Raw genomic sequence first — 22,185 nt, 5'->3', positions numbered from 1 at the left:
CATTTTCAATTCCCAATTCCATGCCCAATCACCTTTGTGTCTGCCTTTTGACTGTCCCTTCGCCAGAGTCACTGACGGCGTGGGCGATTTGACAATGTGCGTGTGTGTGTGAGTGTGTGAGCGTGTTTTATGCGTTGATTGAATCGAACGAAATACGATTCGGCTCATGAATCAGTTGTCTCGTTGCACAGTGGCAGGCTCAAGCGCATGTGGCCAAGTATGTGACCAGCATGGTCAACAAACTTTGAGCCATGCCAGAAAATCATGTTTCCTACTGGAAAGCATTTCATATAAAAAGAAAAGAAGAAAATCTTGCTCACGAGCTATTGAACAGAAACTAAAGATGAATTTAGTAGGAAATTTCCTTAGGAAAACTGAAGGCTTTTGAAATTGACCGAAGATTATTTTTCCCATTATTAACAGCCCTATATATTAATAGAAAAAATAACAATTTTACTCTGATTGCCCACTTTACATGGATTTTATATAAAAAATATTAAAATTAATAATTAATAATACTTCTTATTATTTATTCAAGCAACAAAAATGAAATTATATACATGAAAATGTGTTTAGAAAGTTTATTTATAAAGCTACAATACAAAATTAATTTATAAAATGAATTTGTCTTTGGCTTTCCAATTAAAATATAAATATTTTAAAAATATATATACATATTATTTGATTTATTGGAAAGCTCTGAGCAAAACTAAACTAGTGAGACAAACTCGAGCTTCGCTTGGCTTTAGCTATAGACCTCCCATTGACTCATATCTATTGAGTTTTGCCAACTTTAAGATTCTCGTATATTTTATATTGAATGAGGCAGTCGAAAAAGACATCCTCGCCTAGATAAATTTCATATTTTATTGAGATGCATCAACAGAAATGAAATCAGAACAGCATCTAGAAGTTCAGTTAAAGCTTAGTTAGCAATTCCTTTACGCTGCACTGCATATTTTCGATTTATGTGAATTTTAATGTTGTCATACTCCAAGACCTTGAAAATCAATGCTAACTAGAAGAAGAAGAAAAAACAATACAAAAAAACCGCGGACATGTTGCGCAAATTTAAATATACAAAAATAGCAAACAGTGGACAGGGAACAAGGAGACGCTTGTAAAAATGCAAATCAATAAGTAAAGTTCCAGTTTGCTCTAGCAATAAAATAAATGTAAAATCGACCATTAAAAGTAAAAAACAACAGCAACAACAAAAAACTCGACAAGTTCTTTAGTTTAGCTTATTTTTTTGTCGCGCGCAGCAGCAGGAGCACTGACAGCACTGGCAGCTGTCCCTACTTGGCTCTCAATTTGGCTTAGGGCTCGTAGCGAGGTGTTAATTATCGCTAAAAGTCAATGGCAGCCAATCGGCAAAATCTGCGCACGGCCAACAGCGAATTGGCCCGGTTCGGCTACTGTCGCCATATCGGCATCTGCCCGACAAGCACTTTGCATCTGTGTCCCCAGAGAATAGGCGACGACCGGCCAGCGGCGCTCGGCGACAGCAGTTGAGCATAAGGTTCGACAGCTGTACAAGTGGCTGGCTAGGATAATTAATATGAAAATATGTGGCGAGTGGACGGGGCGGGACGGCGCAAAATGTTTGTTTCTAGCTATTTTTAGAGATTGCCATTTTTAATGAGCAGAAGCCAAAGAAGCAGCCAAAGGAACTGGTCGAGTCATGCCGGCGGCCCACCCAGGCATCCTAATTATGCGCTTATTTTTATGAATTATTAAAATAAGCAAAGTGGAGCGAGTGGCCAGCATTAATTGCTTTATAATGGAGCACTTGAGATATCACAGGACAGAGAGACCCAAAAACGAGCGAGACGGAAATCAGGGACATCAGGCGGATTGAGAGAGGTCGCCACTCATATTTCTATATAATTTATTGTAATGCACTTGGGGCGTGTTTCATTTCTCGCTTTAAAATGGCATAAATTTCATGTGCCCAGCCTTGCTGCAACATGCCAACAATTTATTCGCCGTATAAAACTACAAGCACACATTTATAAATGTATATACATACATGTATGTGTGTATACATTTATTTTTATTTTATTTTCTTATTTTTTGCGCTGTGGACCTCCTCGGATGTTGTGCATGTCCATGTCCATGTACAAAGCAGGCGGCCAGACCAATTTACTTTTCATTGAGTTGAGCGAAAAGAAAAAAAAAAACTAAAGAAAACCCGAACTACAGTGAACTGTAAGCTGCGTTCATTACATGTTGTTATTTGTTGTCTGGCGGTACATTATTGGTCTTGTTCGCTCTTTTGCTCACCAATTAGCCAGCCAGGCCGACCACCTTCCCCGAAACGAAAGACTCAGGCAACGAACTGGACTGCCGGCCGATTCACTCTGTCGTTTTTCTAACTTTCATATAAAAAAAATCTAGTAGATGCAATTTAAATTAATGTATTTAACTGGCAGATACCCTATATAATGAAGAACAGCTAGCAAATTGGTTAGCATAAAGACTGTAGTTTACGCTTGAATGCGCAGACTAAATACATTGGTTTAGTCCGTAGACCACTTCGAGTAATCTAATTGAAGCTTTAGCTTTTGCAGCTTCTCGCGTGCAATACACTCACTCTCATTCATTTCGAGTACAGGGTATTCAAGCATAAAGGCAAACTGTGAAAGACCACATTAAGTCTTAGAACAGCTACTTGATGAGACGCACATCAATCAAATTAAATCCCATGGCTCATTGTCTTCACACACGGGAGGCGCGTTCTTCACAACTCTAATGCATGTGTGTGTGTGTGTGTGCATTTAAGGAAGTGACTCGTCCCTTTGCGTGGCTACTTTTGGGCTTGGCTCAAAGCCTTTTCAATTAGCTTTCAAAATCAATCAACTCCACATTTGCGTGTAACAGCTTTTAATTACAAAGTATTTTTTCTCACCGTCCCTCTCTCTCTCTCTCTCTCACATATTATTTTTCTGTTATGTGTGGGTAGCTCGCTAAGTGTGCCTGAGTGTCGATTTTGAAGGCTGCTCAGCGGCCCACGCCCCTCGGCAACGCCTCTGCAAGTGTGTGTTGGTATATAATGTACGCTGTTTGTTGCTCGCTTGTTAGAATCGCGCTTTGATTCATATGCAAATCGGGTTTTTCTTCGCTCTTAGCACGGCTTATTGGTAATAAGCCAATTGGCGTTAATCAAGCCAACTGAGCCATAAAACCTACGCACGGCCTAAGGCCAAACAGTGTGTGGTACGCTTTCAGTGTGTGCGCACAAATTGTCGCCAATGCTTCGAGCTGTAACAGTTGTCGACCTTCGCAATGTTGTCAATGAGTCATGACATTTCGGTGCGTAGCCGAAGCCGGAGCTAAGACATAATTCTCCAAATAGTAAGCGCAAATGAACGAAGTATTCAATCAGAGCTTATTCCTTAAAAACTGTTAAAAATAATAATTAAAATTTGAGTTGCTTGAGGTAATGAACTCTAACTTTTACTGTAATAAATCAAATTCTATATATAGTTGATGATTCAAAATTGATTGTAAAATGTATTTTGCTGATGTCAGCAGGTTAACTAGAAATTCACGATGCTATCAAGAGTATAGTAATCAGATCTTCCCCTTAGAGTTATTCATATGCTGATGCATAGCCAATTGAGTAATGTTAATGTAATAATATTTTTTTTTATTTACTTCAAATATGAAATATATGCTATTCCATGGGTAAAGACCACCTCTATTACGCTCTATCATATGTTTTTTGTCACAGCTCAATTGCATTATAACAGTTTCCACAGAGTCGAATAAATACTAAATAATGATTTATGCAAAAATATACAAGTTTTAAATAAATTCTAGTTCTATCACATGCATCAATTAATATAATAACTATAATTGCTTATAGCTAAATATATATTATGATATAATTTGATAGGCTGATGTCAGAGAGTCAACGATTCTGCACTTGTAGATATCACATGAAAATCAATCTCCGTCAAAACAAGTTAATTGCTTGGACCAAAGTAGCAGCTCTGCTGACAGCTCGTCACAACTTCTCACTTCAACTGGATACTCTCAACGCCTAGACAATAAATATTCTTTTGTCTTTCGACCGTCTGGCTATTAATTATAATACATACATACATATTCCCATACTTATATGGAGCTTCATACACTTGTTTAACAAACTACCGCAAACGCCTGTCAACCCCTATTAAAGTCCAGGAGGCTTAATTAGCAAGAAGCGTCAACTGCTGGTGTGGCTGCTGGTGCTGGCTGTTGGTATCAGTGAGCTCTGCTGGCCAGAGCCGACCCTCAGCCTCCAGTTGAGGCAATTCGATTAGGCCGACTGCATAGGCAGGTAAATGTAATTTAATAATTGCGGTTTGCTCCAGCCTCTATGCCAGTTGATTAGCATGTGCGGTTTTTGCAATTTACGGCCAGCTCACAGGATATGACGGTCAGCTGGCGACAGGATGTGGCTGCCACAGCGGGCGCACACTCACACACTTACACACACACACACACATGGGGGCCATATGCAAATGGTTTGTGCGGTGGCAACTTCAAACGCAGCGGCTGCGGTAATTGAATTTTAAATTGCTGACATACGCATCGAGGCGATTAACTAGATTAATTTAAATGAAGTTATTAGTCGGCCCGATTGCTTTAGACAGGCGCTAACAAAAGACTTAGGTAACGAACTTGCCACAGCTACCGTGCACACGACACACTCAAGATACAAGAGACAAGTAGCAATTGCAGCCGACGTTTCTTTCTCTCTCTCTCTCTCTCTCTCTCTCTCTCTCTCTCTCTCTCTGTCTACGTTTGCTATTGTATTTGATAGCTAAATGACGCCGTTAATTGGGCGCCAATCTGAACTTTTTAAACGGGTTTTTTGGGTCTCTGCAGCAGTTGCTGCTAAAACTGTTGCAAATTGCAATCTAAAAGGTTCCGTGTTGGTTTTTTCTCTTAGACAATTGCGGCTGCTGGCGCTGCTGGCGCTGCTGGCGCTGCTGCTGCTGCTGCTTGGGGCAACTAATATGAGTCATAAATTTAAAGGCTTGTTGTTGATTTCTTAAAAATGAAATAAAGAAACGGCATTACGGCTAGTTATATCGTTTCGGCTCAGGGTCTGGCACTGGCATAAGCTCATGAAAATAATAACAACAGCAACAAAAAAAGCGTCTGACGTCTGAAACTGTAACTGGAACTGGGCTGGGCTGGGCCAAAGTCGTCTGGTTACTTTTGCATTTGTTTCACAGTTCAGTTTCAGATTCAGTTTGCATGATTTTGCATAAAACACAACAATTGTCCGTCCCTCAGTCCGTTCTGTACCCTTTCATTGCTACAAGATTTTTTTTTTTTTTTTTTGGCTTGCAGACTATGGCCGCGCAGACGAAAAACTTAATTTTTGGCAATTCCTTTTTAGTCATGACATCATTTCGAGTCTGCAGCCCTACAAAAAAACTCAAAAATAAGACCAGGAAAAAACCTGGTCTCTGTTTTACTTTCGCTTTTGTTGCTCTTTTCGGCGCATATTTTTTTTTTTCTTTTGCTCAGATCTGCTGATGCTCGCGTATTTCAGTTTCAGCTGTTTTTTTTTTTTCTTTCTGGTTTTGTCTGCGGTTTGCAGTGGCTGACAGCTCGCTGAAAGCCCAAAAGTTTTTGGGACTTCCACTCGTATAAGGCATTGAAAACGAAACCAAGTTCTGGTGAAAGTAGGTTGAATACCTGCCAGCCTGCCCTCGTGTCCAGAAATCGAAAACGCATAACAAGTGCAAGTCAACCACAATAAAATAAGCGAGTGAAGTGGCATCGACTTTGGACGATTGTGTCATGTGGCGACAGCCCACGCAACAAAATCTTTGCCAATCAGCACAACGCCCACCACATACCAATTTAGCCAAACTACTTGTAAATGCCGACATCAGCCTTGGCTGACTTCGACTCTGACGCTGACGCTGACGCTGAGGCTGAGGCTGACTCTAACTCTGACTAATGATGATGCGATTGATGCTGCTGCTATTGTTAGATGAAACAGCGTCTGGGTCCAATATTGAACTGACGCACGCTGATCTGTTTGTGGTGCGCCCACCACACTTTGACTTTTTTGGTCGTTCACAATTTATGAGAATTCTCGCCGTAAAAGAAGACCGAATGGAGAAAAAAATTGATTTGGTTTTTCTGCAAAATTTATTAGAACTTGCGGCTCTTGCGGCTTTTTGTGCGAGTTTTTGCGCTGCTGGTGGGAATGGCCTTGAGTGGCCGCAGCCACAAAGGTTCAACAGACTGTGTGGGGTGCACAGAACAAGTTGATGTGGCCAAAGTTGGTGCATGAATCAGTTTGAAGGCTTTTTATTTGCTTAGCTTGAATCAATTAGTTTTTTTTTTGTCTTTTTAGCCAAATCAACTTTTGTTACTAAGCTTGATCGTTTTCTGGAAGCTCTAAATTTGATTTTTTGGAAATGGCTGCAGCTATAATAGAGGCCTAAATGGTTGACATTTTTAGTAGAATGAAAAGTTGTTCAAGTTTTGTCCTAACTCTTTTGTTTTAGATGACATTTAAAATAGGAAAAACACGTTTATGCCTTTAGAAATTTAATATAGATGTTAGGCAATAATAACAAAAATTCTCCGACTTACTATTTTTTAAAGCTACTTAATGTTTAGAGATGATTCTCTTATGATATAAAAAATCCTTTTTAGGTTTTATATTTTAAAATTCGATATCCGTATTTAAATAAGTTAATAAGTTAAAACTCCGCAAACCTGTTGATCTGATTGGTTATGTCATAACTCTTCGAAATATTAGCAATTCAGAAAAAAATAATGTTGCTTAAGCTCGAAGTCGTAAAACTAATTGAAGTCATGAAATATTTAGCTTTTAGCTTTCTGATGAGCGCACCCCCACTAAAATAATTTTATTAAGTTACTTCACAACATGAGTTCGTTGCTTAAGTCTTTCGTTTTTATGAGCGCTACATTGTTGTGCAGTCTGGGTCAGAGTTTCTTGGATTTGGGTAGAATTGCATGCGAAAGCTCTCTGACTTTTTCGTGGTGCGGTTTTAATAGCTGCAATTTCGACCCACGCAGCATGGGAAGGGGGCAACTGAGTCAGGCTCATAATTTATGGTCATTAATATTGTAATTTCTTTTTGAGCTCCGCGGCTGCCTTCAGCCGCAGCTCGCACGCAAAAAAATAATACATAAAGTGAAAGTTTTGCACCTTCGCCACGGCCATAACAACGCAACAATTTAAACAGCTGAAGAAAACAAAACAAAGCAGCCAAAGCGACTCAGTTAGTTTGTCAGTCAGTTGGCTGGCTGAGTCTGCCCGCTATGGCAAGCAGATGAGCCACGAACTTGTGAAAAAGTAAAATCCAGAGAAAAAATCACAACACACGACTGCGAAGATTGCTAAACAATGAATTTTACAAATGACTGGCAGCAAGTCCACGCTGGCGCCGACTGACAAATGAGCTCAAGTTGCAGCCGGTCCAAGCGGCAAGCGGTGGCAGTATTTTTTGCATTTGACCGAAAAAAGTCAAGCACAAAAAAATAAGATGAAAACAAAAGCAGCGATAAGCCCACAATTCCATCAATAAAGTTTGCCAAACCGTGGGTACCAAACAAAAAGTTCGCCAATGTGCGTCTCTAAGCCACAATACTCGAGCTTTCAATCAGCAACTCTCAGGCCAACAATCCACAAAGCCACCAATCCACATTAAACAAAGCCGCACCACTCACAGACTTCGGTGCTGCGACCTTAGCTCGAAACTCTATTTTTGGTCACTTGTAAAAATTATTGTTGGTATTTGTTTCTTTCGTCATTTGCTGGGCAAATGTTTTGAATTTCTATTTGGTTGACAGCCTGCTAAGTGTGTCAAGCGAGTATTTCGAATAATTATTTGTCATATTTTCCCCTGTTTGCGCTGCAGAGAAAACAAACAGCATTAGTGACAAAGCAACTACCTACTTATCTCCATCCCCATCTTCAGCCGCTTCTCCAATCTCCAAGGTAACAATAGCCAAGGGAGAGCAGGGAGAGAGATTTGCACAAACGAAAGTGAAATGTTTACTTGCTTTGGGCTTGGTTGCGGATCTGAGAGCCTGACAACAAATACTTGGCACTTGAACTTAATGGATTTTTTAAATCCAATCTATTTGCTAAGATTTTCTCTGATATTTTCGGCTATTAAATTTATATTTAAAAAATGTTTTCTAAGTATATCACGATTGTCTGGATATTTTGTGACTTTTTTTTTTTTGTAATTTAATTAAATTGTATGTTTTTTTTTTTTTTTATCGAAAAGATTTATTGTTACGGAAGAGATCTTTGTATTAAAAATCGTCGACTATTTTTTAACTGCACTTTCTTTTTAAAGTATAATAATTTTACCAATTTTATTTTGTTCAATTAATTAAATTATTAAGAAATATAAAATATATATTTTTAAATAAATATTTAACTATATATTTTTTCATTTTACTTTTACTTTTTTATTAAATTGATTTATTTAAATATATAAATAGAAGTATTTTATTTAATTAAAAAAATTTTTTTTATTTTTATAGATTCTTAAAGATTTATTATTTATATATAATTTTTTTTAAATTTCTTTATTTTTTTATTTCTTAACAGATGTTTGCATTTATTCTTAGCTTAGCTTAAAATAATTTAAAAGCAGAATTTTCTTGGCTTCACTTAAATTTTACACTCTGCAAAAAGTAAAAAACATTTGCTCACCATTTTCTTCATCAAATTTCGGTCAAAATCAGTTCATACTGCCAACAGCTGCCAACGAAACACAACGCCAGCAACAATTTGTTTCAAGACTTTTTGTGTTGGCTGCGGCACAGCCGCCAAAAGCGCTTAAATACACACACAAGCACTCTCTCACACACACACACACAGAGAGAGATGCACACTCAGGCACTGTATAGGCGCACACACACACGCACACAGACACACACTGAGCTGTGCACAGGCACTTGGTATTTTGGTTGTTATATTTAAGAAATATTATCGCTTTTCTTTTAACACTTGGCTGCTGCCGATGATTTGCACGCGTCGCGCTGCGTATGGGTTTGGTTTTTCCTTTGATTTTCACGGGTAAAATTTCAAAAATTTTGATATTTGATTTCGTTGCGCACGCCTCACGAAAACTTTCACTGTAATTAAACGGTGCAGATTTTAGGAAAACAAATGAATTTGTTTGCTTTGGATATGGATGCTGTTGAATGGCTATAACAGCAGACCTCACAGATCCGCACACTGTTCAGCTGTTCAGCACTTGGATCGATTTGTTGAGAGCCACTGGAGTGAATGAATTAGTGTGAGAGAGAGAACCGCACCGCACGCGCGCTAAAAACGAACTGAAACAGAATTCGAATTCGTCTCTGGTTCGAGCTGAAGCTACTGAGGCTGCGCTCGATCCCGAAGCACTGACGATGTCGTCTTTGACGACCAGTGGAGACTTGAGACTAGTCTTCGTGTTCGTGTTCGCGCGCTCGGCTTGGTGCTGGTGCTGCTGCTGTTGGTGTTGTTAGTTGTTGGTTGTTGGTTGTTAGGCAACTTTGCTGCCCACACGCTGCGCTGCTGCGTCGCTGCTGCTGCTGCTAAGGCTCTGCATGGTCCATTTTTGGCTTGGACCGCTCAGCAGAGAAAAAAAAACCTGGCAATATATGTGTGCACACATATACATATGTATTATTTCTTTCAGCCTTTGCTGTATGGACGCCTTTGCAGAAAATATTTTTCTTAGCTTCAGCTTTGATATTTGCTGGCTGCTGGCTGCTGGCTGCTGGCTGCCCGTTGCTTTGACTTTTTGATTGACGTAATTTTTGCGCTTGATATTCACTTGAATTTCTTGTATTTCCACATTTAACTGTTTTGGTGTCAGGCGCACATTGCACGCCCACAACACCCACACAGACACACACTCACACTCACACAGAAATCGATAGCATTCGTGGGCGTTTTGAAAATTTTTATTTCTACATATGTTTCATGAAGTCTCTCGAGCTTTAGCTGAACTTTCGCTGAACGACACCAAGCGCTGAGAGTGGGCATGTTATGGGCGTAGCAACCTATAAACGCGTGAGTTTTGACTCATTCAACTTGCTTGGCTGCCATGTAAATCAAACGCCCTAAACTTTGCTCTTTAACGCTTGGACAGACAGACAGACAGAAGCAAAAGCGAATGACTTAGGCAACAAACTTGTTTGGCATGACCTTGAGCGTGGGTGACCCACTATTTGGGTCATTCAAAAACATTCCCAAAGGCTTGACTCCAGTGAACTGTTGCGAGACCTTATCAACTAGCTGCTGCTGATTTATGCAGTGGAAGTTTAACCAAAGGGCCTGGCAATTTATTTTCATAATTTTTTTTTTTTTTTGTAATTAAGCAATTTCCGTATACACCCAAAATAAGGTTAGCTGACCGTCCTGCAGGTCTGCCTTACGGTATTTTAAACTTATTTCTTCTTATCACTTTTTTTTGGAGCTTCTTGTCCGCACATTAATTTGCACGCCCCGGTAATTATTGCATGCTGCAAATGAAGTATGAAAAAACATAAGCGTAAAACGTGTGCCACATACAAAGTACTTTTGAACTGAGGTGAGGGTATGGACTCGCAAATATAATTAAAAATGTACTCAGCTAAGCGAGGGTTGCGCGAAAAAGCGCTTGCTGCACGCTGACTACAAGCCATAAACTAATTAGAAATTGTTGTCTAGACTCTGAATATATGCATTAGCTCTAACAGAACTGTCAAAGCTGTCTAAAAACTAGCTTCGAGCAGAGCAATGCAGTAGCTGCAGCAAGTGCAGGGCTTCAGCTCATGCAGGCAAGAGACGAACCGAGAGAGAGAAAGAGAGAGAGAGAGAGAGAGAGAGAGAGAGGTAGAAAAACCCACACGCGTCGTCCTACACTTGGCATATTTAACACATTTTATAAAAAATCAACAATACATCAACATTTACGACGCGGCAGCGCCTCCGATCGACGAACTTGCTCTAGTCTACGAGAGCTGCTGCCAGCCGCTGGCGCCAGCAGCTTGTTGGCTTTATTAAGTTGTTGTTGTTGCTGCTGCTGCTGACGTTCGGGCCCTAAGTTGCTGCTGTTGTCTGTTTTTATTAATAAGTCATATTTTTATAGACTATGAATACAGCGCCGTTGCTGGAGGAGCGAGCCGCCTTCAGCCGCTCATAATTTATGTTGTGGAGCAAGTGAAGCAGCAGCAGCAGTAGCAGCAGCAGCAGAGGCCATTGAGGCAGGATGACAAAAGTTGCTGCAAGGGCAGGGCTACACAATAAGTCACTCACTCATTCACTCAGTCTGGTATTCACTGATTCACTCGGCTCATTCATAAAAGCAAAAGCTCTTTTTGATTAATTAAATGCAGCGACTGTGCGCTTTTTTACTTCAACTTCGTTGTTGTTGTTGCTGCTGCTGTTGCTGTTGTTGTTGCAGCTGCGAAAAGTGTGCCAGCAACTTGTGAGCTGCTTATGATGTAAGTTTGTTGTTTTATTTTTTATGATTATTTACGATTGTTTTCCTTTATTTTTTTATTGCTTTATTATCATTACACTATGGCAAAACGTTGAACACCTTTTGTGGCGTGCAGGCGGGGGTAGGGAAAGTTTGTTGCTTAAGTCTTTTGTATGCACTTTGCACCTGTTGCTGCCACCGTTGCTCTGGAAAGCAACTCAAACGTGGCTGATGTTGCCGGCAATTTGCAATTTATTTATCACGCCCGCCTCACCCCCTTTTCCAAAAAAAACAAACATTTATTTAAATGCTCTGCCCCACTTAGCAAATAAAACTGCTAGAAAATCGACGCAGTCATTTGCAAAAAATTCGCAAAATAAAATTTGCAAAAATATAAAATTCCCCCAACAACACCAAACAGCAAATAGTTTATCTATGCATTACGTAAGCGCTGATCGTTTCAGTGTTGTTTTTGTGTTCTGAACTTTTCTATAGCAAATTGCATGGCGTCAACAGATTAAACAAATAGCAATAGAAATTGTTGCTAATTTTTATGAGTTTTGCATACGAGCACTATCAAAGCAAACAACAACAACGCCAACAATACAGAGGAGCAACAAACGCCCAAGAAACTGAACAGCTGTGCAAACGTGTGTATTGTATAACAATTTGAAGGTGTGAGGAGAGAGAGTCGGGGCAGGGGATTGCGCGAGAGGGAATAACGAACCGTTTCACAAAACAACTTTAGACGAGGTGCACACGACGCGACGTGCCGGCTAAGACTAACTGAGCGAGCGAGCTGCAGCGAAGCGTTTGGGCCAAGTCTGTAGCCAAACAGCTGACGGCATTTGTCGGCCTTCGGCTCCCCGCTGACGTCTCTAATGGGCAAACACATACAAAAGGAAAACTAGTTTCGTTGAAATGTCTCTGGGCATTTGAAAATCAGTTTCAGTTCGCGCGTATAACAGTTGCTCACCAAACTGTGCTACCAGAGAGCAACAGATAGAGAGAGAGAGAGAGAGAGAGGGAGAGAGAGAGAGAGAGATCTGCTGCTCGCAAGAGTGTGCAGTTAGAGGCAGTCGCATTTGTCGCTGGATAATTTGTATTTTTTTATTGTATTTCTCAAGTCAACTGATAAATTGAGTTGATATTGAAAATAAATTAATTATGGCTCTATAAATTGGAACAGCAACACGAAAACGATTTTTTTTTTTAAGATATTGCTTTCAAAGAAGATCGACATATATTCGTCCAATAAAAAAATATGCAATTCATTTGTGAACCTTAAGCAAACGAGTTTCTCGATCATCAATTGCTCATAAATCGAAAGTAATATAATAAATGGATTTCGCAGTGTGAGACTAGTTTTTCGTGCTCAAATCAGATTCAGATTCAGTCCAATCAGAACAATCATGATTAACAAATTTTTCGCAATCTTTTTCCGTTTCATCTATGGCACTGGCATACAAATTGTTTTATAGCTTGTGAGGCATTAATTTTACATGCATATTATGTTGACCTTAATCTGCATAGTACAGTTAACGTATAAATAAAGTGGGCCAAAGTTAGCAATTGGCAGTGGAAGAAACTTTTTGATATAATATAATCCGAAAGGCTGGAGAGAGTTGAAGCTGGAGCTTTAACAATGAGAACTTTGATGAGCGAATGTCTATATAAGCTAAGGCTAAGCCAGAGTGATATCACTTTCAATAAATATTTATAAAAGTATATTGATTTTGCTTTGGATCATGAATTTCCCTCACGCTTGTCAAAGGTGTGAAACATTATAATTAAATTAGATATTTTATATAAATCTTTTCATTTCTATAAAATTATATTTGTTATATATGACTTTATATATCTTGTATTTTCTAAGTCTCCATAGTAGTAGTTCACTATGAGAAACCCATGCGGAAAGTTAGCTGCGCTCATTGGAAGTGCCCGCTCACGTTTCGTGGCTGTTGGGGCAGGGGAGATCTTTTGATATATCTTGAAGATAACTTGGCTTGTAATTTCGGTGCAGTCGCTTAATTTAATTTATGCTGCATATACATATATATTTGAGCTGAGAGTCACGTTGCGCGTCGCTGGACCACGTAGACATCGTAAATGTTAATGTCGGTTGTTTATTTATGCTACGCTTCAGCAAAAAAAAAAAAAAACCAAGTATAAGGAAAGCCAAAATAAAACATAACAGCAACGTTTGTTGCATTTTTTTTGTGACTTTGGCGACGCTGTTTGCCGCTTTTCCCCATTTGATGGCTTGCATAATTGGCCGGGCCAAGGCACATACGCACGTCATATGATGTAGGCTTGTTGCTGCTTTATTTTTGCAATTATATAAGCGCCAAAGTGCGACGCGTGCTGACCCAAAAAGCCGTTTTGGCTACGGTTGTTGACGCCAACGCAGCAGCGTCGACTGCAACAGCAGCAGCAGCAGCAGCAGCAGCAACAATGACAGCAACTGCCAAATGCATGCAGCGTAAACAAGTCAACTTGACAGCCAAATGCAGTTAGGCATTAGATGGCCAAATGATGAGCCCCAGCCCCTGCCTCTACCCTGCCCTGCCTCCTCGCTCTTCCTGCCTTGGCAGCTTTGCAAATTGCCTGGGAGTCAACCAAAAGCCGGCGTCAGTTGGCTGCCGTTGCAGTACCGTTGCTTGCCACACCAACCTACATAGCAGCGAGTACTCAAACTCGCACTCACACTCGCACTAACACTCACACTCACATCCGTATTCGCACTCTAACATGCTAAGCAGCCTAATGCACGACGACGCATGCGTATGTGGAATGCAGCAGCGATGAGATAATTGCCAGCCGAGTGAAACTATGCCATTGACTGGGTGATACCCTAGAAGTTTCTTAATTGAAAAGCTATGTCTGTGATACACCCTGTAGACTAGGTGCATTTCAAGTTTGGCAGTTTAGTGCTGATCCCATTAGCTGCGATAGCCTGATTTCATATCAATTGAGCTCACTTCGAGTTGACTAATTGGATTATGCTGTAGCTAATTATAGATGTATCAATGACTTTATGAGAGTTTTCAGTTATGCACGATTTATTTAAGCTGAGCTGACGTTTAATATGTGACCGTAAAGACATCGATAGCGCCTTTTATATATGGCTATAACTGGATTATTCGTCTTCTCAAGAAAATCAAACATTTTGATAGATTTACAGCACAGAGTCGCAAATTGAATTCAATTGAAAACATTTTTATATGCAATCCTCACAGTATTTAATCGACTGTAAATTACAGAAACTTAAAAAATTAATTCGCTGTTGATTTTTGTTTGTTTTTTATTTTGCCTTTTTTTTTGCAGTTGAATTGTGTCAATTGGTCTGGCTGAGGGTCAAGCGCGGCCAATGCACGTCCGATCGTTGGCCAGCTGCGGTTGCACAGAGTGGAGCACAATTTCTGTTGCGCCCCTTGATCTCTCTCTCTCTCTCTCTCTCTCGCTCCCTCTCATCCAGTCTCATTGCATTTTCCACAGTTTTCCACGCACGCATCTTCGAGCTGCCCTGAAAACCTGTTCATCTTGTTGTGCATTCGGTATTTGTTGTTGTTGCTGTTGTTGTTTTTTCGTATGTGTTTTTCCTGCCGCCTTTTATTTTTCATTATTGTTTGAGCTCAATTTCGTTACGTACAGCCGCAGAAAGCAAAAGGCATTGAAAGAGTAGAACGCAAAGGAGAGAAAGATAGAAATATGTACGTGTTTCCTTTGTTGTTGTTGTTGGCGTGGTTGCCGTTGTTGTTGTTGTTTTTGTTGCCTTTGGCCATTAGGCGCAACATAACAGCAACAACACACATGGAATGCTAGCGGTTATGGAAATTCCTTTGAAGTAACTAACACACACACAAACACACACATAAAGAACGCTTCGACAACTTGTTGGCTTAAAGGATGCCACACAACAAAAGCAAAGAATAGTTAGCCTTTTCTTTCTATTATTGCTGTTGTTGTTGTTTTTGGCAATGGAAATTGGCCGCGTATGCGGCATAGTTAGAGACACCGACACTTGCTTATAAAGGCATCATCATCATCGTCACATCGCCAGTTGTTAGTTGTTTTTCTTTTTTTTTTTTTTGGTAGCAAACGCTGCCATGACATGACATTGCCGCTTTTCAGTTTTCCCCAGCGGGACATTGCTGCAACGCCTACAAAAACAGCGCTGCTACGATTATGATTTATGGGTAAGAAGATCTAGCTGCCTCAGGAGTTTGCCGGAGTTTTGTCCATGTGAAAATTGCCTAATGAGCGCTTACGTGAGCCGGTAACAAGCCGAGTGAGTGAGAAAAGTAGACCGCCTATTTGTAAGTGGCGTGACTTTTGATGGATACTTCGAAATGTTCTTCTAATTAGAATATAAATAACAGCATTTTGTTGGCCATCTGAAGCATGTAATGGCGCGCATGTTAACGAGTCGCATATGATCCGACTGCTGCGGTAATTGGCAACTGGAACTTTGGCGATGCATTTCCTTATTGCTTTATGATGGCTGAATGGCAGCGAAAAGGTTCTCAGGCAACGAGATTTGGCTATGCACTGCTGCACAGTGGTCGGAGAGCTGGCAAAAACTAATTGAATACTGAGATTTTTTTTATTTTGTATACTTTTTTACAGTTTTAATATATCAAGCAAGTCATGCTAAATTAATGAAATATTTGTTTTTATATTTTCAAATAGTTCCCAAGCATGATTTCTGTATGTCTTTCGGCACCACTGCGCTGCAGCTGCCAATATGGCAAACGAAAAATTAGCGGGACATTTGCGCAATTGCATTTAGAACAGTTAGGCGGACAAAAGACTTAAGCTACGAACATGCATAAATTTTCAGCTGGCTGCGCATTCAACAGAGACAACATTCAAAGTTGTTGCTGCAAATTAATCAAACGGCCACACAACGGTAAACGAAATTATGTAATGCAAGCTGCAGCCAGTCAACACGCCCCACCTCGCCCCTCACTGCTCACTCCTCACGCCATGCCAAGCCAAGCAGCAGCCAACCCGCTCGACTTGAAGCTCACCGAAGCGTTTGAATCTGCTAAACTGTACAAGATTTTAAACACTTTGTTCTCGGCTGCCCCTCAGCCCCCTCCCCACTCGTTGGGCGTTCTGGACACTTTGGGCCAGGGCTAGCGCTATTGCTCCGGCTATGACGCTGGCTATAATAATGGTAAGCGATATGCATGCACTGAGCGTGTAATAATTAGACGCGAGGAATAGCTGGTAGAAAGGCAGAGTCAAAGCCAGAGCCAAAACCGAAGCCGAAGCCGAAGCGAAAAGCGAGCAATGATTAAGAAGTTCTTTTGTTTTTGTGTATCTTTTTTTTGTATTTTTTTGAAGTTCACTTCTTGTTGCTGTGGTTCTCATTGTTCTGCTGTGGCCAAGTCCGAAAAAAGGTATTTTACTGAAGCATAACTTAAGCGGCGTCAAGTTAATTTTTATGGCTATAACATTCATTTGTTGGTAATTATGAAGCAGCCAGCAGCAAGCAGAAAGCAGCAGCAACAGCAGCGGCAGCGGCAGCAGCAGCTGGCAGCAAAGCGCACTTGGTAATTAGACATTGAGGCAGCCAGCTAAAGCAGCTTAAGAATTGCGGTTGGCTCTGCGGGATGGGCCAATGAACTGCGCCCGTCCAACGAACTTGATTTGGTCTACGACTTTCTGTGTGTATGCATGTATGTGTGTGTGCGAGAGTCTCTCTGTGTGTGTGTGTGTGTGTGCATGCAAATGTATCTCAGGCAGCGCCCTGGCGAAAGGTCACACAGCGACAGCGGCATCGGCAGCAGCAGCAGCAGCAGCAACAATTACAAAATATGCGTTAAAATGCATTCCGCATAACTCGACACGACCAGCAACAGCAACAGCAGCAGCCGGCGCAGCAGCACCAACAAGCAAAAACTGAAATAATATGGCCACAAATCGTGATAAGCAACGCCGGGCAAAAAAAGTTATTCGCAAACATTGCCAGCCAACAACAGCAAACAAATAACAGATCTCACTTAACTAAACCGAAACGCGGATGCTCTAAATGTAAATGGAAAATGTAAACAGAGAGAGAGAGAGAGAGAGAACGAGAGAGAGAGAGAGAGAGAGAGAAAGAGAGAGATAAAGAAAAAGAGAGGGAGAGAATAACACTTGAAAATTGAAGAAACTGTTCAGATTTAATATTTCTTTTGAAATTTATAAACATCCTTTGATGTTTATAAAAATATTAAATGTGATCTCAGTACAAGAAATATGATGGAACGGCTTCTCTCTTTTGATCTGATCTGATCGACCTTCTCGAGTTTCATATTCAAAGTGATTTGTTTTTCTAATATTCAAAGAATATATATGCTCTAAAATGACATGAGACTGCTCATGCTGTCACAACTCTAGATTTTACCGCTCTCTTTTTCCATTCTCTTTCACTATATACTGGCATATAATTGACTGAGTAAAGGTAAATAATTCATGATGCTAAAGATATAAGATATAAGAAAGTTTAAGTCATATTTTAAGGAAAACATTTCAAACACCTTTCTGATATAAGGTAGCTGTGGCGATATTCTTCTTATTTTATTCTATAAATATTATGTAAAAGAAAATGTTTACAATAAAATCTCAAAAATAAATAAAAAAATATCTGAAGATATTTTAGATTTCATTCTTTTCAATTTTAATTATTTATTTTTAGATTAAAAAATGTATTAATTTAATTTTGAACAAATTATTTATTTGTTTTTTTTTTTTTTTATTTTTTTTTTTTTAAGTTCTGTACGAAAGTAAGACTCCTACTTTGAATAAAATGTGCTATATATTTGTCATAACGTGGATTGCAAGTATGGGAAAACAAAAATTGTTTAAGGAATCTACAAGGGTTGAGTTCATCGGTCTTATATCCATTAATATTTTTTGAGCGGTAAATTTCAACACTGACACAAATCGTCAATACCTACAAGTTTGAAGAGTATGTGAAAGAGCAAAAAAAAAAAAAAAAAAAAAGAAACAGGCTTGGCCACGGCAACAAACAAATGGCCCAGGACTGAGACTACAACTGCGACTGCCGCTGAGACAGGGCGACTGGGCGACTGGGCGATGTTCGATGTTCGACTGGGCCCGGTCAGCATTTTGTGAACCACTCTATTTATCAGATACGGGGCCGTGGCCCAACTAGTTGGCTCAATTGCTAGTTGGCCAGTGTACATATTATTGAGCGATTTTTAGTGCCGGCTGCGCGACTGTGCGCGGTTCGCTCATATTTTGTTTTGATGGCGCGCTGAAAGTCAACCCGACGCGCACATGTGTTGGAGTCTCTCTCTGTGTGTGTGTGTGTGTGTGTGCTAGTGTGTGTTAGTAGTAAAAGTTGTTGCCGTTGTATGTAGAGTGAACGACCATCAAGGTAAATCCGAACCGAACTAAACAATAGCCAAAGCCAAAGACGTCGTCGTGCTCCAGCTACAGCAACAGCTCCAGCCTCAGATCCAGCTACGTCTCCAGCCAATAGCTCCAGGTGAATGTGCTGCCGCTGCCGCTGCTGCTGCTACTACTCTGAGTTGGCCTCCGCTTCGTCTCAGCCACTGACTCTGGGGTGTAGCCCGCAGAATTGTAACGCGTTTTTGTTGCTGCCTCAGCCTTAGCCAGCGACCCGCAAACGGCTCTTTCTTATTGTTTTTGCTTATTTGTTTCTACGTATTAATAACATGTTGGATGCAATCGCAGCCTGGTTAAAAATATGCATATGCGGCACATGCGGGGAGGGCTCACGGTCCACCGAAGAATTATGAAAGGACGCAATTGCAACGGCAGCGTGCAGCGTGCAGCGGCAGCGGCAGCGGCGTGCGTGCAACCGCCCCGGCCATTGGCCCAGCTCGCGACTAATAATAGTAATACAGCTCCAATAATAAGTTTTAATCATCACGATAATGGGCTCTGCCTAAATGCAGGCATACAATATGCTATCCTGCCAGCTCACAGCTCACATCGCCTCACATCCCATCAAAGGTTCCCAGCTACCCCTGTGAACTATCTGCCAATATTCACACTCCCAGCAAGGCTGACTCTGACTGTGGCTGTGGCTGTTGCTGAGCTGTGATTTTGATGTCTCCATAAAAATGTTCGTGTCTTTGGTGTGTGTGGCATAAGTTGACGTATTTTATAACTTTTTGCTTTTAAGACCGAGTTGTTCTCTGTCTGCGTCTGTGTCTGTTTCCTGTGGCCTGTGGGCTGCTGTTGTGGGCTGCTGTTGTGGGCGTTACATTTGGAGCAGTTCCATTTCAGAGATCGGCCGTGCTTTGGCCAGTCTTCGACTAGTCTAGAACACCAAAGCTGACTCACGCAAGTTCATGGCAAGTTTAATAAATTAATATATTTTATATTTAACACTGATTCGGTCTTTTAAATTTAACTGATTTAATTAGATTCCAAAATCATCTTCTGCATAAATTTGAATATTATTAACTGTTTAATTTTTATTAATTTATTAAAAATGTTTAATATGCAATCGATTTTTTTTTCTATATTTGCATAATAATTTATTCAAGTTACTCAACATTTCCGATAACTGTAAATGCTTTATTGATAAATCTATTTAAAGGCATAGAATATAATTTAAATCAATTAAATTCCTTTTCATAAACACTCAAGCATTAATAACACATTCATTGTCTATATTTATTAATATATGTTTAGCATATTCTTAGTCATTTTTCGGTCTTTCCAAACATTTAATTTAGGCCAAATAAAAAAAAAAAAAAAAGAAATTAAAAATTAAGCTATTATGAATGGAAATCATGTTCAAAGTATTAAATGAAATAAATAAATGAAAATAATTTACATATTTAGTACCAATAAAAGCAATTAGGTATTAGCAAATAGCTTAGTCATATTCAGGTATTTCTCCGGCCAAAAATATGAAACAAGAAATACACAATAATAGCAGCGTTTAAGTATTAACAAGAAATACATTTGAATTTGATTTTAATTTGCTGAATAAATTACGGTAGTTGTCAAGCAGCCCGCTGATTTCTTTGACCCAAAAATAGGCTGAGTCTTGTATTAGTTTTTTTTTTTCCGACACACCCATGAAAGTGTTTTTGGATCAAAAATTTGTAATTAAGATATTAAAGGCTTGATTGATAACTTTGGTCACTCTCTCAATTGATTGACAGAATTTATTAGTTCCCACAACCCGAACTTAATGTCAGTTTAATTATGCATAGGCACAAGGCAGGCTGAGCGGATCGCAGTGCCCCATCAATGCGATATGACATCATCAATACGATCAGCACGCATCAATGGAGCCTCAAGTTTTCAAGTCACGTCTCAGGGCACCAAAAACGCGTAGAAGAAGAAGAAAACATATGTTAAATAAAAATCCTATTAAAAGCTTTCAAAACAAAAACAAAACAAAAGCAAATGTAACACAAAGCACAGGCGTAAATTTATTTTCTTAATGGCAAAACGAATGGCAAATATTCCCCTTCTAGCCCACACGTAACTCCCCCCTCGGCGTGACTGGTGCGTGTCTTTGAACTTTCGCATTTGAGGTTTTGGCGGACTCTAGAAATCGTGCAATTCATTATGGTCCGAATGAAAGAAGGCTAAAAACCTATTGACAGTAATTGCGTTTAATAATACAACGAGTTACCGTTATATTGAATGCCAAGAAGGGCTCAGCAGCCAAGAAGCATTAATCATTGAAGGCAAGCTATAAAAATGGCTTAAATATTGTAGAAAGAGAAGCAGCCAGCCTAACCGAGCTGAGCCCAGCCGAGCCCGGCCGCAGCTCAACTTATGTAACACTTAAATTTTATGCGAGCCATAAATAAATATTCTGCTTGTGGTCGGGATGTCCCGGCGAGCCGAGAATGTGCTCGGTGGATGCTGCTAGCCAGCAGCTGTTTTATGCATCGATTAATCTAATTAAGATGTCATAAACATTTACTCTGGCATAAACAGTGGCAAGTTTGTGTCCTAAGTCTTTTGTTTGGCATTCGAATAAACTACAATCGAAATTGTGGCCTATAATTGAGGTCGTTGTTGGTTATTCATTGAATTTATGACTAACAATATTTGTAATTTGATGTGTGTTTCATACACCCTGTAAATTTGACACAGCAATAATGTAGTAAATCGGATATTAGACTTGAACTTTGCGGAACTTATGGAACTTATGCTAGTTCTACAATGGCAGTCTGGCATTCTTGATTGCTTAGATCAGAGGCGGTCAGCTGAGCGCCTGCGGCCGCTTCTAATGCCCAGTGAGCGGCGCTTTTTATTCTGTGACGCAAGTACTACGGCTGATTCGTATATTTTTGCCAAGTCTGTGAACTGTAGCGAGATATGTGGACTCAAGGCAAGCCACTTGGAAGTTAGCTGTGCTTGGCGCTGCACAGTGATTTAATATAATTTAATTTTTGGCGACTGCGTTTTCTCATATGCAAATTGTATTTGGCCAAAAACTCGTTTGCCATTTGCATTAGCCTGTTGTTTAATTTGTTGTATTTCATTCGATTTTTGTTGTTTCTGTTTCTGTTATTTTTGTTTGCTGACATTTAAAACGTGAAAAGCAACTGGATTCAAGGCATAAGGCAGTTCTACATGCAGTCACCTTTTGCTGGCACCCACTCAATACAGTTTTTTGTAACTGTAAATATTGAGTGTGCAGCGATTGCATCATTGGATAATTTCACAAATTCATGAAATGTCTCGCTGCTCGAGTTTCCTTTTA

The 22,185-nt window shown here is 39.9% G+C and overlaps 1 protein-coding gene across 1 annotated transcript in view; it reads right to left on the bottom strand.

Annotated features, from left to right (window-relative positions):
• Positions 1 to 9,543, bottom strand: part of LOC6577423 — a 113,927-nt gene extending 104,384 nt beyond the window's left edge. The window contains exon 1 of the mRNA XM_044008711.1: positions 8,717 to 9,543. The gene's annotated coding sequence lies outside the window, so the exon portion shown is untranslated. The remainder of the gene's footprint in view (positions 1 to 8,716) is intronic.
• Positions 9,544 to 22,185: the final 12,642 nt, after the last annotated feature.

This window comes from Drosophila mojavensis, unplaced genomic scaffold, assembly GCF_018153725.1.
Source record: "Drosophila mojavensis isolate 15081-1352.22 unplaced genomic scaffold, ASM1815372v1 contig_36, whole genome shotgun sequence".
In the NCBI taxonomy this organism is placed as follows: domain Eukaryota; kingdom Metazoa; phylum Arthropoda; class Insecta; order Diptera; family Drosophilidae; genus Drosophila; species Drosophila mojavensis.
Note: the sequence above shows the minus strand (reverse complement) of the source record. Positions and strands in the feature narration are given on the sequence as shown.